Source organism: Aythya marila, assembly GCF_965140915.1.
Source record: "Aythya marila genome assembly, chromosome: 2".
Taxonomy (NCBI): domain Eukaryota; kingdom Metazoa; phylum Chordata; class Aves; order Anseriformes; family Anatidae; genus Aythya; species Aythya marila.
In genome coordinates this window covers 119,010,577-119,027,706 of record NC_139043.1, presented here as the reverse complement: position 1 = coordinate 119,027,706, position 17,130 = coordinate 119,010,577, and positions in this window count along the sequence as shown.

The following is a 17,130-nucleotide window of genomic DNA, read 5'->3' as shown; positions in this document are numbered from 1 at the left end:
ACAAAGGGCCAAAGAGCTAAAGATAGCTCCACTAATTGCTGCTTCCCTATGTCAATTAGATCTAGAGATCCCCATCTTCTGTGTTATTACTTCATCATTTTAATTGTGCAAGAGGCTTTTACACATCACAGTATTAATTAGAATAAAATAATTATGCCACAAAATATAAAAAGAAGCAGTTGTTAGTTTCTAGGCAGCACCATTTCTAAAGGTATTTTGCACATGAGTAGTAGAGAACACCTCTGCTTGCATATGCTCATGATGTGCAGCATCATTCAGTGAACCAGGGACCCATCCTGTGACCCACACCAAGGGGCCGTACTCAGCAGTTGCTGTCTCCTGAGATGTGTGCTGGAGAAAGTGGTCAAAAGTACGTAACAGGGGAATGCTCCAGCCCTGGTGCATCCTGAAAAGAGGAAGACTTAAAGATGACTTGAGCCACCACCATCTTCTCCACGCCCCAGGAGGTACAGGACACAGTCTACCACCAACATCCACATGGGGAACCAATCTGGAAACATCTGACCCTCCACTAGCAGGCACAGACATTCGAGCAGACCAAATTACCATTGTCATTCATTTGCACCTTTCAACTTAATGATACCTTACAGGGAAGAAAAATTCAAATTAAAAATTTAAGCTATTAATATATCTTTGAAAATGGTAAGGGAATGAGATTAAGACCAATAGGAGGCTACTAATCTTGGCACACTTCTGCCTTGTACCCTTTAAATCATTGTAATACCTTGTTCAAATTCAAACATAAATAGGATTTTTATGAGGACGTTAGTACTCCTGCTGCATCAAAAGCCGTATTACATTTTACGATTCCTAGGGCTGAGAATACTCATGCCCAAAATAGAAGGCCTCCTCACCAGATGATCTTAATGCAGGTGACAAAGTGATGTTACATTGAATAATACAGCTGTAGAAAGTGAAACGCAAAGGCAGAAGAAGAACTTTTCTCCCACACCTTTCTGCAGGGCTCAAGGGGCTCACAGGGTAGGTAGGATGCATTCTGCAACTTTCTAGCAGAGGCAGAATAAACTGCAGGGTAACCACATCCTCTTTGTTCAGCTGCTTCTCCCTTCCTGGCACCTAGTTGCAGCTCACACGTATGTGACGAGCGATAGCGAAGGACAGGCAGCACGAGGGAACTGTTCCCAGCCAGCTAGCTGAATTTTTAAAGCTCTGTTTCTTCCCTTCCATCCTGCCTGTCTGCCTTTCTCTCTTCCTCAATGAATACCCGCTTCCCTGGAAGGGAGCAGGGGGACTCAAACAAACCCTGAAACAATCCCAAATTTCCTGGGCAGGGGGAAAAAAAAAAAGTACTCTCCAGACATCAAACCTCAGGTGAATCATTTTCCACCACTCTGACATGTCAAATACTCCAGTGATTCACCAGTCATGGAGCTCTGATTCACCTGCAGTAAACAGGGAAGATTGCCTCCCAGAAGCACCCGTGTGTGCACCCCTGGTTAAAGGCTCAGCTTCCTCCTGGCCACAAACCATCACAGCTGCCCCACTGCAGCAGCAGCAAGGGCAGCAGCAAGGGGAAAAAAGATGCAGCTGTTGGGCTTTTAGTTTTAGCTGTGAGGAGTGGAGAGGAAAGGAAACCTTGGTACTGGGTAAATGGATGGTGAGAGCAGAAGTTAGGAAGGCTCGTGGATCCTCCCTCCTCCTGTGCACATCCCTTTCTCCTGTTTAAGCAAGAAAAAGGGAAGGACAGACAAGAAGAGGCAGGAGGTGCTTGTTATTTATTTGTGGCTCTCATCAGGTTCACCTCCCTGCCAGCTCAGGACGCAGTTTCTCCAAGAGGGAGTGTCAGAAATAGAACTGACATTACATCTAATGAGCTTTTTTGGTGGCATAGTCATTAAGCTCGTAGAAAGGGTAAAGAAACGCAGGAAGCTTAGTCTTGGAAAGCCTCCAACTGGACCCCTTTGACTCATTAAAGAAGGGAGTAAAATGAACCGTGCCCCAGGGCAACCACACAAGGACAAGCAGGAAAGCAGGAAAGGGTCAATTCATTACAGAGCGGGGATGGCAGCCCTGTCGGCAGCATGGGATGGGGGTGTGGGATGGGCGGAGGCGTGCTGGAGCCCTTGGTGCGCTGGTGGAGCCGCTGGTGCTTTGCTCTGGCAGAGCCTCCCCAAAGCCAGGAGGCTTTAGCAAGGGGTCCTCAGGAAACCCTCTACTTAGCGTGTGCCCCCCAAAATTGCCGTGAGTCCCAAATTCACCCACAAAGCAAGCATCTCCGTCTACATCGCCAGCCCCTGAGTGAGGTGGCCTTCCTCACCACGGAGAGGAGGGGGAAGGGGGGAGAAGTCAGAGAGTCACTCCTTGAGGCTGGAAGGGCAGGGGGAAGGGAGGGGGAAGCCAACTCCATTGAGCAGCTTCGCGGGGGGCCCCAGCTTTGCGCAGACCAGTCACGCCAGCTGCAGTGGAGCTGCGATGAGAAAGGAGGGGAGACAGAGCGGTAACAGCTCCCACCACCCCCAGGGAGGAGGAGGAGGAGGAGGAGGAAGAGGAGGCCAGGACTGTGAAGCTGACACCAGGCAAAAGTTGGCCGTGTTTTCCCCAAGCCGCGGAGGAACAGCAGCGGCGAGTCAGATGTGACCGCGCGCCGGAGCCATGAGAAAATAAAAACAAGTGACAGCTGACTCGGGAGGACTTTTGCAGGCAGCGGGGGGAAGAGGGAGGCGAGGAGGGAGGGAGAGGCGTACAAATACTGGGGGAAGGGCAGCGCACAGCCCAGGAGCCTTCTGCAGCGGCAGATGGAGACGGGAGCTACCGCTGATTCCTGCAGAGTCAGGGAAGGAGAGAGGCGGCATCGCACCGAGGTGATCACATGAATAGCGAATGAAGGCACAGAACAAAGAAGGGGTTTGGGGGAGAGGGAGAAGAAGACCCCACGCCGGTCCCCGACAGCCGGGGCATCCTGGAGAGGTGGCCTGGGGTGCTGTGGCTGTCGGCCAGGCTGCACAGATCCTGCACACAGCCAGCCCAAGCTGAGGAGGAATGGGTCTGGGAGAGATGGGGACATTTATTTGCATGGTTGTTAACCACCGAAGCCCGGGGAAGGGCTTGTCACCGATGTCACGGCGCAGATAACCCCTCAGCGCAGTGCCCGAGCACATGGAGGGAAGGGAAAAGGCTGATTCCCTTGCTGCAAGCCGGGGGGGGTTCCTCTCACCTGCTGCGGGATGGTGGTGGAGGCCGTGCACAGTGCTGCCTGCCTCCGTGTGGGTCCTGCGGCCCCCGGCATGCGGCGGTGATTGCTGTGACAGTGTTGTGGCTGTGATTGGCACTTCCCGGTTAGACCAAGGTCACCGCTGGAACATGGCTTTTCATTAAAATGGCCCACAGCCTGTCAGCGACCGCAGGCCAGGGCTAATTAAGGGAGGACTCAGCGTTGCCGTGCGGGTGGGGGATCAGGGCTGAAGCTGAGCCGCCCACCCCACGGGGGTGCCATGGGAGCAATCCTGCCCCTCATGCCAGCACCCTGGCTGCCTTCATATACAAACAGCAGCATCACCGCCTCTTTGAGCAACCTGGTCTGGTGGGAGGTGTCCCTGCCCATGGCAGGGGGTTGAAATTAGGTGATCTTTAAGGTCCCTTCCAACCCAAACCATTCTGTGATTCTACGACTCTTCCACAGCTGCTGAGCTATAACCCGGGTTAGCTTATAATAACTAATTCCTGCAATAAACAAGGAGAAGTCTTCCTTGAAAAGGACACCACAGATATAGATCCACACTACTTGCATAAATTAGCAGTTCAAGCCCCCATACAAGTGTGATACAATTACACTGACCAAGAAATTTTGCACATCAGCCACTGAGGTAAAGCAATACACTGTCAGGGACCCCAGTAAATATGTTTCCTGTTTTACACATCTTGGATAATACCTACCTATGAAAATTCTCTCCTGAAAATTGAGGAAAATGGTGTTAATTAAGGAAAACGGTGCTGTTCCAAAGGCTGCTTGTGTCCCTCAGCCCTGTGTAGCAGCATTTTAGTTCAGACCCTTTCCTAGGGCTCCTTTATCTAATTTCCCACTGCTGAATGATAGAGCAGGAGTTCCTCACATTCGTCATGGAAAATGACCCCCCAGGCTGCCTCCAGACCACCGCGGAGGTCATCAGTTTAGTCCTGCCATCCAGCCACCTTCCCCCCATCGCACGCTGCTGTGTGACCAAGCTCTTCCCAGTTCAACCCTGTTTGCCCCTCACAGGCCAGTTGTGTTACTCTTAAGAGTAACACACGGCTTTGGTAACAAAAATCAGCCCTCTCTTCTATTTATTCTCCCCTATTCTGGCAAAAGATTTTTGTTTTGTTCCAGCCCAGAATGAAAAGGCACCTCGACATCTTGACTCCTTTGGCAGCTCCCCGGTGCTCTTCCCTTGGTTTGTGCCCATGTAGGCTCAGCTGAGCTTTGCATCTAGACCTAAGACAGAGCCTGTTACCGGCATTTGGTAATACAGATGTACAGGGCCTCATATGTCTCTGTTGCAGTCAATACAGGAAAGAAATTTGAATCCTTAAAAGTGTCCAATACACCAGACACTTTCGACAACTTCCCGGCAGAGGAGGAGAGGGGAGCTCGATCCCCCCACGCCAGGGTCATTTGTTCTTGGGCTGCACAGATGCCTTGCTGCCTTTCAATTCATTTTTCCCAATAGCTGTGGTTTATAACTTGCATTTTAGGCCTTACACTTGAAGATAATTTTGTAGAATGTCCAGTGTAACTGGAGCCTGGCCTTAGCAGAGGTTTCTTGGCACCAGGTAATTAAATAATAGTAGTGATAACTTTTAATCCTGTCTGTGATGGTGAACAAATAGGCAGAAAAGGCTCCAGCGGGGACTCGCTGCCTCACCCACTAACTGCACTGGCCAAAGCAACTTTCTAAAGGTGTGCTTTGAAGGACGCATGAAATTTTTCAAAATTGCTATGGAAAAAGGTAAGCCACACCAAGGGTATTCGGCATCTCACTCTGATCTGTGGCTGCCTAATCCAGGCCAGGACTTCGAAAAACCCATTACGGTGACACTAGGCACCCACTGTGAGAGTCAGTCTGGGAGCTAGACAGCTAGGAAAAACCACAGCTTTGGTCTGTGTCCAGCAGCCTAAATAAAAAGTTTCCTTTGCATTCTTTGCATTCATCACAAAAGAGAGCTCTCTCTTTTACACAGTAAATACGCGCAGTCATAGAAATGTATCCCATTAAAGTCACATTGGTAAAAGCTTGAGCACAGGACATTAGAAATAAGGTATTGTAATAATGTTATCTCAGATGAATTCCTCCTTTTTATGACTCATGGTGTTCAGGCAGAAATGTCAATCCCGAGCATACAAAGAGCATGTGTTGCTTTCCCCCCACCTCAGCAAAACACCACACGGTTGGTTTAAAAAAATGACAACTTAGGCGTAGCTGTATACGCTTATGTATATACGTGTACGTATGGAATTGTGTTTGTTTCTTTATTTCACCTTTTTCATTTGCATCTGAATGATGCTTAATGTGCTTTTCCCAAACATGAGGGTGCTAAAACAGATTTTTCTGTTATTCACAGGACTCCGGAGGCTTGGGCTTAAATAACAGATCAAATGTTACAATAAACTCCGAGAACTGCCACCACTATTAACATCTTACAATATAAGTGATGCATACTAAACCAGAAAAAGTGGATCCTGAAAACACAACTTACCTGAAATATGTCTGGCTTGGAATTTAACAGCTGCGTTTCCTGACTTTGTTATTAACGGTGCTTTTCTAATAGCTGCCTATGCATTCAGTCTGCTGTGTGCTGTTTAAAAGGAGAGAGAAAGGGAAAGGGAGAAAATTTAACGCTGAAGTTCAGCACTCTCAGAAGGGAATACAGTGGGGAGCAGTGAATTTCTAGCACTGCTAATTCCCATGCTGCTAATTGGACAGAGGCCATTTCCTGCGCGATAAAGTCAAACAGGACAGGAGCATATGGGCTTTCAGAGAGATAGCTGGGCCTTTGCAATGGAAAAGAAAACACACATTAAAAACAAGCCCTAGAATCCCCGCAGAATATTGGTGATTGCAGAGAAATTACAGACAAATCACTAACTTAAAAGCTGCAAGCACAGATGCTGCTCCTATTGCTTCTGTGAGAATTGCACCTTTGAAAAAGCTGCAGCTCATTCCTGGGGGAGATGCCATTTTCAGCACGCAGTATTCTCCCTTGACCCTCCTGTTCAAATAGGATAAGGTTTTATTTATTTTACAAAATTATTTATTTATTATTTTTCTTGCTTTTTTTTTTTTTTGTGTGTGTGTGTGTGTGTGATCCGTATGCATTTCAATGGCAGGATCAGAGCCTGCTTTGGACAAGCATTCCTAAGAGCAGCTCAGGTGCTACCCAGACGTAAATGAGGGTTGAACGCTCAGTAGTCACAGCAGGGACGGACTTTCCCTAGAAGGCTGAAGGTCTTAGCAGACCACATCAGCCAGCCACAAAGAGCATTTTTTCAGCTGTTTCAAATTCAGCCAAGCAAAACATTTCCAGTCAAAGGAAAGCGCATCAGGACAAGTTTCAAACATCGCCCGCTTTTCCCTAGCTAGATTCAGCCCTGCGAGCACAGGAGGCTCAGAATGAGTTTGGGGAAGGCAGAGGGAAGTCGCGCTCCAGGGACTTGGCAAAGCTGTGCTCTTGGGAGGGAGAAGGATGCTCTTGGAGGAGGTGCAGATTAGCCCACTTCCCTGCATCCTCCTGTGAGGAGATCGGCATAGGGCAGGGTCAAAACCAGGGCACTGACAGAGCATTGTTCTGATCCAATGTGGCAAGGGTGATGATGGTCCAAAAAGAGTCGATTTTCTCCTATTAGCTGCTAATCAAAGGTGTCTCTTTTACTTTGCTTGCCAGTTTATTCCCCCTACAGCAATCTCTCCCGCACAAGCCCCCTGCCAAAAAACAGATACAGCGAAGGAGCTCTGTGGGGACCGAGCGTGGAGAATTGCAGCTGCCAAAGCGGGTGGTTTATCGAGTCACGGCCACGTAAAGCCGGAGGGACACAATGGCTCTCCTGACCGCAGCGGTCACGCCGGGCAGCGAGCAGCAGCAGCAGCAGCAGCATCCTCAGAGGAGCAGAGCTGCTGCATCCTGCAGCCTCCAGCTGCCTCCCGCCCGCCTGGTTTTGCCTGTGCTCGGGCTCCCCGGGTGCCTGTCACACACCTGCTCTGCCCACCCCTCGGAAAGCTGCCAGAGGAGAGAGCAGACAAAGGACGAGCACACAGCTGTAAGCCGCTGGAAGCTGCACACTACCCGGTGCTGGGTTCTGTGCCATGCTCCTGATGCTGCCAAGTGCCCTTCTCCTGTGGGAAGCCCTCTCCTGCAGCCCCATGGGTGAACCTCTCTGAGCTCCGCTGTGTTTGTGCCATCATTCTAAGGCCTTGTAGCAGGATTCCTTTATTTTAGTATTATTTTTCACTAACTGAGGCAGGTTTTGCCACCACAGACCTCATGGCTTCCTTGCTGGGCATGCCCACCTAACACAAAATGCTTACCTGGCTTGCCTTGATGCCCACACTGGGATGGATGTCCCCGGACCCGAGCATGTGGGCACCACAGCAGCAGAGAAGAGGTTAACAAAGGGTTTACCACCAAGAGGCCAGCAGCAAAGCCCAGGTTAGGGCCAGCTGCACCCCTCCCCCTGGCCTCCTCCTGCTGCAGGAGCCCTGGCCATGCCCCATCACTCAAGTGCCTCTGTCCCCACTGAGCTCCTGCCCCACTTGTGTGATGTAAAGCAATCCTTTTGTCTCCTCTCTTAGACATTAGCCTCAGGGGCCATTACAGGGAAGAAGGGTAGCTGGGACTCTTTTATCTGAAGGAATCCATTAGGAGGAGGGGTCCTTTCCTTCCTCCCTGCCCAGGAATCAGCCCCAGCCTCTGCATCACACCAGGGCCATCTCCTCCTTGCTCCATGGCCACCTCCTCACTGCTCCGTGCCCAGCTCCTCACTTCTCCAGGGCTACCTCCTTGCTGCTCATGGCAGGCCCCTCTTCACACTCCAAAATTTGGGCAAGTGCTGCGTCACCAGCCAGAAGCACACACAAAGCATGAGTCAGCCGCTCAGCCCTCCCAAGTGAGGTGAGAAGGAGGACGTGTGGTTTTTAATCACACCTCGCTGGCTTTCTCTTTGCTGACATTTTGGATTACTGAGGGGTACTTAGTGCTCGGTCCTGTCTTTGTGGCTGGAGAAAGCAAAAAATCATTCTTGCTTTGTTTGCTCTTGCACTGAAAGCAGCAGTTCCTGTGCATTCGCAGGACTCCAGGATGTGAGACACTAAATGCTGACCCCAAATATTGTGAGATTCTCAATACCCTTGAAAGCACTGAAATAATAATTAAGAAACGGACAAAAAAGTAAATAAATGCAACAGGGAAATGAACCGGGTAGTGCAGGGGAGGGGCTCTTTCTGAGCATACCATTTGTGCTTTCCCAAATGGTGAATCACAGAGCAAACATTTGCTCTGTACAGTGCATGCCATGCCACCGAGACCAGCAAGGACGTATCTTAGGCTGATATAAATTGCCCGGGTAAGACAGTAAGACATTGTTCCAGTAAGACATTAACAGCAGATAGGAGCCCGCCAAGCTCACCAGGGATTGAGCATGGTTAGCACGGAGCCAAGCCAGGCGAGCAAGCCCAGCTCAGGGGCAGGGTGTGTTTGCCCAGGCTGGGCGCTAACTGCTAACACTGCCCTGTGGTTTTGCCACAGATAGGAGCTGGCGTGCACCTCGGTGATTCAGGAGGCAAGCAGGGTGAGGACACCACCGTGATCCCTGCTTACATGCAGCGTTCAGCACAAAAGATGCAGATGGGGATAGAAAAGGTGCCAGCGTGCCTCACCCCTATGGAAGTTGGGAGGGAGGTGATGAAAGCCCTGCTCAGCACCTGCCCGCAGCCCTGCACATCCCTCTCTGAACCCCCCCCCCCCCCCTCACAGCCCCAGGCATGATGGGCACCGCAGCCTAGCCTAAAATAGAGGGAATAAATAAGAGCAGCTGCTGAGGCTATGCTGGGAGCATGCATGTGTGCAAAGGAGAGGGAATAATTGAAAACAGCAGCAGCAACAACAGGAATCTTTTCAAACTTTCTGTTTTTTTTTTAAGCGGCTTTGCACATGTCTGAGGAGACAGCAGACAGACAAGATGCGAATCATCAGCAAGTAATCTAACGCCAATTAATTATTTAGCTCCGGGCTAGATAAACCCCCAGGGCCCAGGCTGCTCCTGGGGGAGGCACTGGGCTGTCCTTGTTGGTCATGGGGAAGGCTAGAAAAGTGCCCAGAGCTCCTCAGGGTGACCCTGTGCTCCTTCATGGTGGATGAGGATGCTCTGCCCCTGTGTCGCACGTGCCCTCCCGCGGACCCGCTGACACAGTTATGCCAGGCCTCGGGCAAGGGGAAGCAGTGGCCTGGGTTGTGCTGGGGTGGGGGTGGCGGTGGCCGTGGCTGGGGGACAATGTCACTTTTCTGGCAGTCCTCAGCCTCTGTCGATCGCTGGGGAGATAATTGACCCGCAGCTACTCCACGCAGCCAATAGATGAGTGGAGTGGGGACGCATCCAGCTGTTGTGGGTGTCGTGCTGATGGCACACGCTTCACAAGGGGAAAAAAACAGGCAAATTTTGTGTTGGAGAAGGTTGTCCTCACAAAAGCAAGCCTCGTGCTGGGCTGAATACGCCATTAAAGGGATGTTCTCCATTCCCTGTCACACCCTGACGGCCTTCACCCCATCTTCCCTGGCTCTGTGCTCACAGCGATTCACAAAGTGCAATTCAATTTTCAGCCCCAGGCTGGCTTCTGGTTTTCCTTCTGCAGCTGCAGTGATGAGCAACTGCACGGATGTGAGGCTGATTTGGCGCCTGACGTGCAGGACCTGGCCCTGGAAAGGCAAACAAGGGAAGGAAAACAAGAATGCCCTGTGCTTAAACCCCACGGAGGGATTATGCAGTCAGGAGAGGCTTGGCAAAATGTGTATCGTGCTGCAGATGAGAAATTCTCCCCTTTGCTGTGATGACCCCGCTGCAGTACAGGCTCATCCTAGGGAAACTGGTAGAGACATTTGGTGTCACTGGTACGCTGGCACACAAGCACTATCCTAGGCAGCCTCTCAGCTAGGGCTCAGGCACCAAAATCCACAATTAGGGTCTGATACCCCACGATATAAATTTGCCAGCAAAGTGCCCAGACTAATTTACAGCAGGAGAGGTGGGTGCCTGCTGGCACCGCATGGAGACACGCCAGCGGGCTCCCCAGGAGCCACATTCAGTGCTGGCTGCAGCATAGGTGCCTCGCTCATCCCTGGCTAATGCTCCCGGCAGGGGTAGTTAGCAAGCAGAGGCTTATTGCCTTCGGGTAGCGAGGATGGCTGCTCAGGCCTGCCTGGGGAAGCTCTGCACAGCATCCTGCTCAGCCATGTAGGTATGTGCTCCTTGGCCCGTGCAAGTCAGGCTGATAACAGCCAGGGAGAAGTGCAAGGGAGTTCATTTTGCATCCAGTCGATACAAAGAAAACGAGGCGCCTCTACGTGTATTGCAAATGAGGCTCGTCTTCCTCGACTCGGAGAGTTACTGCAAGCTCTGGGAAAGAGTTCTAACAAAGAGCTCCTGCGACGTGGTAGAGGGAAGATGAAAACCCCACGATCTGAGATGTGATTGACTGGACAAAACATTGAAAATATGACGGCTTCTAAGCTGCCAGAAAAATAGACCAGAGCTGATCTCATCTATGACAAGTGTATTATGTACTTATGGATGGATCTAAACAAAACCCCACATGTGACCTGGGGTCACAAGCGTAAAACAGTGGGAGTCACTGCAAACACACATAATTATTTGGGAACTTCTTCCCTTCTCACTATTCATTAAAGAAAAATATTTTTTTTCCTAGTTCCACTCCTTTACTCATGAGGAGGTTGCACTGCAGCCTGTCAAGGCTTGTGGGGCTCTGATGGGTTTTGGGTCACACTTTAAAGTGGAGACCAGTTGCTGGCAGGAACCGGCTCTGCCAAGATGTGGGGAAAATACCATCCTTATTCTCAGTAGTTGCTGCTGTATCTCACCAGTGTGCAAACAATAAACAATAACAGTGATGTTTCTGACAGCCCCCGTATGCCAGGTGCCTGTTACACATTGCTGTCTGTGTCCTACTGCTCCACATGCAAGTAAATGCTCATGCTTGGGATGCCGAAACTGGCATTTTTGCTGCGTGTGGCTCTGTGCAGAGGCAGGATTACCTGAAGAGGATGCTGGCCAAGGCTGGTGGAGTGTGTTGGATGCTCCCTGTCCCAGTCACAAGCAGCTCCTAGGGCAGGGATGAGCTGTGTGGTGAAAAAGGGCTTGTGCAGCACAGTTAGCCTTGCTGGGGGACCACACCTGGCACTGAACAAGGAACAGGCACTGGCAGGGCAAGAAGTGGGCGTTCCCAGTGCTGTCTAACACTTCCCCTAGACTATCACATTTGCAAACAGAAAAAAAATGGCACTCAGAATATGTTTAACTCAGCATGTTTTGACCTGCTAGGGTGCCCGTACTAGGGTCCAGCCGTGGATGCTCTAGGCTGCAGCAAAAGTGGTGTCCTCAGGAGTGAGTGCCTGGCCTGAGGGGACGTGTGACAGGCAGGTCAGCCCCCTCAGACACTGTCACCTTAGTACTCACAGAGGTTGATGCTCAGCCTGATCTACAGGCACCGGCCTGGAGCTGGAGCTCCTTGACCTAGATGTCATGTCATTCATTTCTCCCCCGCTGGAAGACGGCTCTCTGAGGCCCTGGGCATCTGCAGCTGCTCACCTGGGCTGCAATGCTGGTATTGCAGTTGGCACCAGTTCAAGAGGGGACAGCAGGATTTTACTGTTGCATTGTTAGTGGAGAGGGGGGAGAGGACATTTTCCTTGCCTCCAGAGCCCCCCACCTTGCCCAGCACTGAGGACCAAACTCATCCCCCACTCGATGCAGACAACCCCTCCATCCTCACCCACACATCTCCCCACCAGCCCCCCAGGCATGCCCCTGTAATCCATTGCCTGATCACGGGCTCACACTGAAACTGTCATTCATGACCCCTGCTCTGGCAGGAGAGGGCAGATGAAGGATTCACACTTCCCTCACTTTAAGGGAAGAAGAGGCAAGCAGGCTCTTCAAGGAGCTCAGAAGGAAGGAAAAGTTTGGGGGCCTCAGCTGAGAGCTGCCTGGCTTGGGAGGGCTGGAGGCAGAGGTGAAGAAGCTCCCAGGGCAGGTAGGGGAGTGGGTAGATGAGATGAATGGGAAAGTGGCACCAACAGCCAAACAACATAACAGAGGGCACCTGCTGGAAAAGCTCCAGGAAATCTCCCGGTTATCCAGGGAGTCAAGAATTTGTTGAGTCAACGTGTATTGTGAAATATATCTGGTGGGTGGAGAGGGAGGTGTCTGCATATCTCGCCCTCAGAAATACTTTAGAAAGTGTCTGATAGCAATTACCCTGAAAGGGTAAAACGTGCTCCAAGAAACATACTCCAAATTGCTTTGTGACCCCCCAGGATAGTGATGCCCTCAGCCAGTAGTGGTTTATCAGTGATGGCCATGACAAGAGACACAGATGCCCCTCAAAGGGGGGAGATTTTTCCTGGAGGGGTCTTGATGGCCCTCCAAGCCCCCAGAGAAAAATAATTGTACTCGCGAGGAGCAAGAGGACCAGGGCTATGACCGCTCACCTCATGAATGCTGCAGCACCAAGGGCCCAGGGTCTCCATCAGACTTTCCCCGGGATTTACAGCTCAGGCATAAAACTGTGCACTGGGGAGAAACTCAGCAACATGGGAGAAAAATTGTGGTGTCACTGCTCATCTGCAAATTTGGCTTGGACATTTTTTAAACCACACCCTGCTAAAGGAAAGTAAATGTGTTCTTAGCTGAGGTTTAAGCACTGCATGGTCAAAAATATGAATAAAAGTAGAGGTGGTGAAGGATCCATTTGTGTTACTGAGCCTTCTTGTGCCCCAGGGATTGCTCTGCACTGGAAAGACAATAAATAGTAATAACAGATAGCAGTAACAGTGCACCCTTCCAGAGGGCTCCCTCAGGGGGATGCCAGTGGGATGTGGGAGACGAAGGTTCCTGCAGGCAGGACCCTGGTTTGGGGCACCCAGGTGGTGAGGGACGGCAGCACCCAGTTCCATGCTCTGCAGGCAGGCACCACAGCCTTCAACTGCAGCAAATTAATGTTTCCCCTCCCTCCTCCCCTTCTCCCTCCCACCCGCTCCTCACACCACTGTGGTGGCCACTGGGGAGGGGGCCAGGGCGCAGGGACGCAGGTGCCCGTCACCTGCTCCCCCTGCCCACACCAGCTGGAGGAGAGAAGGCTGGGGAAGGACGGCTTCACCCTGTCCCCTGCTTGAACACAGGACCTGGCAGAAGGGGGAAGCGTATTCCTGAAAGCCTCAGCCCTTTGCAAGGGGAATCAGGTGGGGTCCTTGAAATCCTTTTTAAAATAAAATAGCCAGCCGAGCTGCATAACAATCCAGGTGGGAAGCAGCAGATTGGTCTCACTGGTCACTAAGCTGTGGTGGCAGGAGATGGACTGACCTGCCAGGGCTACGTGGCAGACAGCACTGAACCAGCTGATACCCGCTGAGACCTTCTCCCACCCCCTGGCAGCTGTGGGGGTCCGCACCTCCTAAAAGTCCCTAATTTCATCCAATGCCCTGTTCAAGGCACTGAGATGGGGACAAACAGGGCTTTCCCTAGGCACCCACATCCTTGCTGTGCAGCCCATGACAATTTCAGATAAAATCCTTGTTGGTGCCCCCACCAGGCACCTCCTAACTTCAGGCCCCTTTTCCTTTCATATATAAACCCGTTCTGAAATCGAGTTATGGGAGGCCTGGGCTTTTCCTTTTAAACAGATGAAGTGGGGTGGGGGGGGGGAGACTATAATTGGATCACTTACTGTGTGACTAATCACAGCCGCTGGTAACCACAGTGACTGTGGTTTTAACCTTACTTGGTCATTTGCAAACCACCCGGACGACCCAGCCATCTGCAGCAAGGCAGGGGGCTGCGGCGCCGGGCGGTGGCACCTCGCAGCAGCTCCGTCCCCGTCCCTGTCCTTGAGGCCAGGAGCACGGCCGCACAGCAGGCAGGGCTGGTGGCTACTGCCAGACATCCAGCTCCGGATCTGAAATCAGGGGTTGAGGTTTGGCCCACTGGAAAAAAAAAATAAAATAAAAAAAAAATCAGAGCCCTGTGCCTCCGTGTGTGTCTGCGCTTGATGGCACACATGCTGTGGTGTGCCTACGCCCATCCAGGGAGCTCAACGGCTGGGGATCGAGCAGATTAAGCTTTGATTCCTTTTTTATTTGAGGAAGGACAATCCTTAAAAGCCACTATTAACCTCCTTGCCTTCAGGCTGCCCATTGCTGGGAGCCTTGGGAGCACTGCTTTTACAGGCTGACCCACTGAACCCGTGTGGGCTCGGGGCCATGGTAGGCAGGCTGCAGCCATGGCAGTGGGTCAGGAAGCTCAGGTGGGGCGAGGTGTGCGTCAGCGCCGGCTCCTTGCCCTGTAATAAATTAAAAGCAGCGAGGTGAGGCCGGGGAACCCCCACCTGCCCTGTGCAAACTCAGCCACCCGCGCAATTTGGGCTCGTTTTAAACCCGGGGTTCGTTTTCTCAAAGTGAGGACGGAAGGAAGCAACAAATGGGAAGGAAACCGGCCTGCTTGTGAAATCCAAAACCGGATCGGTAAGAAAAACATCATAAATTATGGATCCCCTGGAGCCGCTGGCAGCCTGTCGCTGCGTGCGATCCGTCTCCATTGTACTTCCCTGTGCGGGCAAAACTGTTGCCAACTAGCGCCGGGCAGGATCTTCCCCCGGGGGATCGCCCTCAGCTGTGCAGCCCCGACAGCCCCTCAACACCCCAGTGTTTTGTGTAATGGTGGCGGCTGGGAGAGCCCTCGGGGACAACATCGGGCAGTGTGGCCGTAGGTGGGCAAGGGCTGTACCAGCAACAAGGCCAGGCCCGCACAAGGCTGTCCATTGTTCATCAGTGAAGGATGATAACTGGATAGGCAGAGGGCCTAAGTGCCAGGCAGCCGCACATGGAGGCTGAGGGGGCTGCCCCGATACTCTGGGGAGGTGCTGGGGGACATACAGGGTGCCCTGCCTGGAGCAGCATGGGTTAAGGGCTGTGTGGAGTGGGTTTGGTCCCCTGCTAGCCCACCATGGATGCCAGATGCAGCAGGGTAGGGGGAGGGAGAGGGAGCAGGAACGAACTCAAGGTCAGTGGGGAGGGAAGGAGGAGAAGGAGGAGGAGGAGGAGGAGGAGGAGGAGGAGGAGGAGGAAGCAGCAGGGGGAGAAAGGGTGTCCCCTGCACGACACCGCCAGGGAATCGCTCCTCATCCACCCTTCATTCCCCCCTGCCCACACGCCAGCATCTCGTCAGGATATTTATGAACACATGTGCACAAATGGGAGGCTGGTGGGGGGGAAAAAAAATAATGAAAAAAAAAAAAAAAGAAAAAAGCCACCCTATTTTTCTATTTTGTTCATTCTCTGTCTTCAAAGAGCAGATGTGCCGCGGCCTGCAAAGCGAGAAGGACACTCCCTTGCTGTTAGCTAATTTAGGCTGACAGACTAGGTTTTGTGGTCTAAAACGAGAAGTTTAGAGATCAACTGCTAACATTAACCAGCACACCTTCCCTAGAGCTGCACTCACTGGCCTTTTTTTCAACCAAAAACAAGATTTGAGTGTTGTTTTTTTTCATACTAAAAGGAAAAGCCCAGACAGAGGAGAGAAGACGGATGCAGCCCCATGGCCCAAGCGAAGCCAGCAGCTACCCTGCCCAAGTGCCCAAAAAACAAATGAGTGGCAGCCATGAGGGACCGGTATGGTATTGCCCTGGTGCCTGCAAGCACCCAGTACCCCTGCACAATGTGGGAAATGTTTCTAGCGGGGCTATACAGTTTTTAAGGGCCCCCCTTTCACTTTTAAGCCGCTTTCCCACTTATTTTCTGTTTTTCTGGCAACATCTCAACAGCTCGTCAGAAGGTGGGCTAGTTCCTCATTTCAGATTCAGGCACAACTCTGTGCCAAATTGACCTGCTGTTATCCCCCCTTTCAGCTACTGTAACCAACACCACACAAACAATGAATTATGAGATTAGAGTTACAGAAAAATGGCCTCATTCTGCAGATGTTGTGTCTGGAGCCGGCTGCTCTGGCTCATGCTTGTTGTGTCATCTTCCTCGCTACCCCTGCCCCCTCCTCCTCCTCCTCCGAGCTCCACCTTCACTGGGTGGCAATTTGTGCCAGAAGCCCTGTTTTGTGAAGGGTTAATTAGCGGCTTCCAACCAGAAAAAAAAAATGGGAGAGAAAAACCTTCTGCAATAAGAGAATAGCCATTGTATAGGCAGAAAATAAATAAATAAATAAATCTGTAATAAAGCCAGAGGCCATAGTGGAATTATTTTAAACCTGTAAATACGTCCCCATAGATAGTCCAAGTTTGGGGTGGGAGCTGTGGGGTGGGAGGCAGCAGGGTGCTTAGGAGGCCCGAGGAAGACAGGGCTTCCAAGAGGGCACTGGGTTTCTTTGTTATATGTGTGTGGGAAGATTGCGTGGATGTGTGCACACATATATGTGTGCAAGTGTGTACACATGAATATGCACACTCTGGAGCTGGTGTGATGCTGTCAGCTGCTCATCAAAGCAGCAGCAGGTACCCGTGGGCTGGAAGCCCCCACACATGCAGCATTGGGATACAACGCCGTGGCCTTCGAAGTGCACCGGCTTACTGAGGAGTGTCAGGGTGCTGCTTTCCTTCCAAGGTTTCAGGGCAAAAATTGGTGCTTTGATAGTAGGTATTTTGGCAAGGAAAATAATAAAATAAATAAAATAAAATAAAATAAAATAAAATAAAATAAAATAAAATAAAATAAAATATAAAATAAAATAAAATAAAATAAAATAAAATAAAATAAAATAAAATAAATAAAATAAAATAAAATAAAATAAAATAAAATAAAACTCTTGATGCTTTTCGTATCAGTCTGGCAAGGACTTTGCCCAGGAAGCCAATGACTGATGTGGACTGTGTCTGGCTGATGTACCTC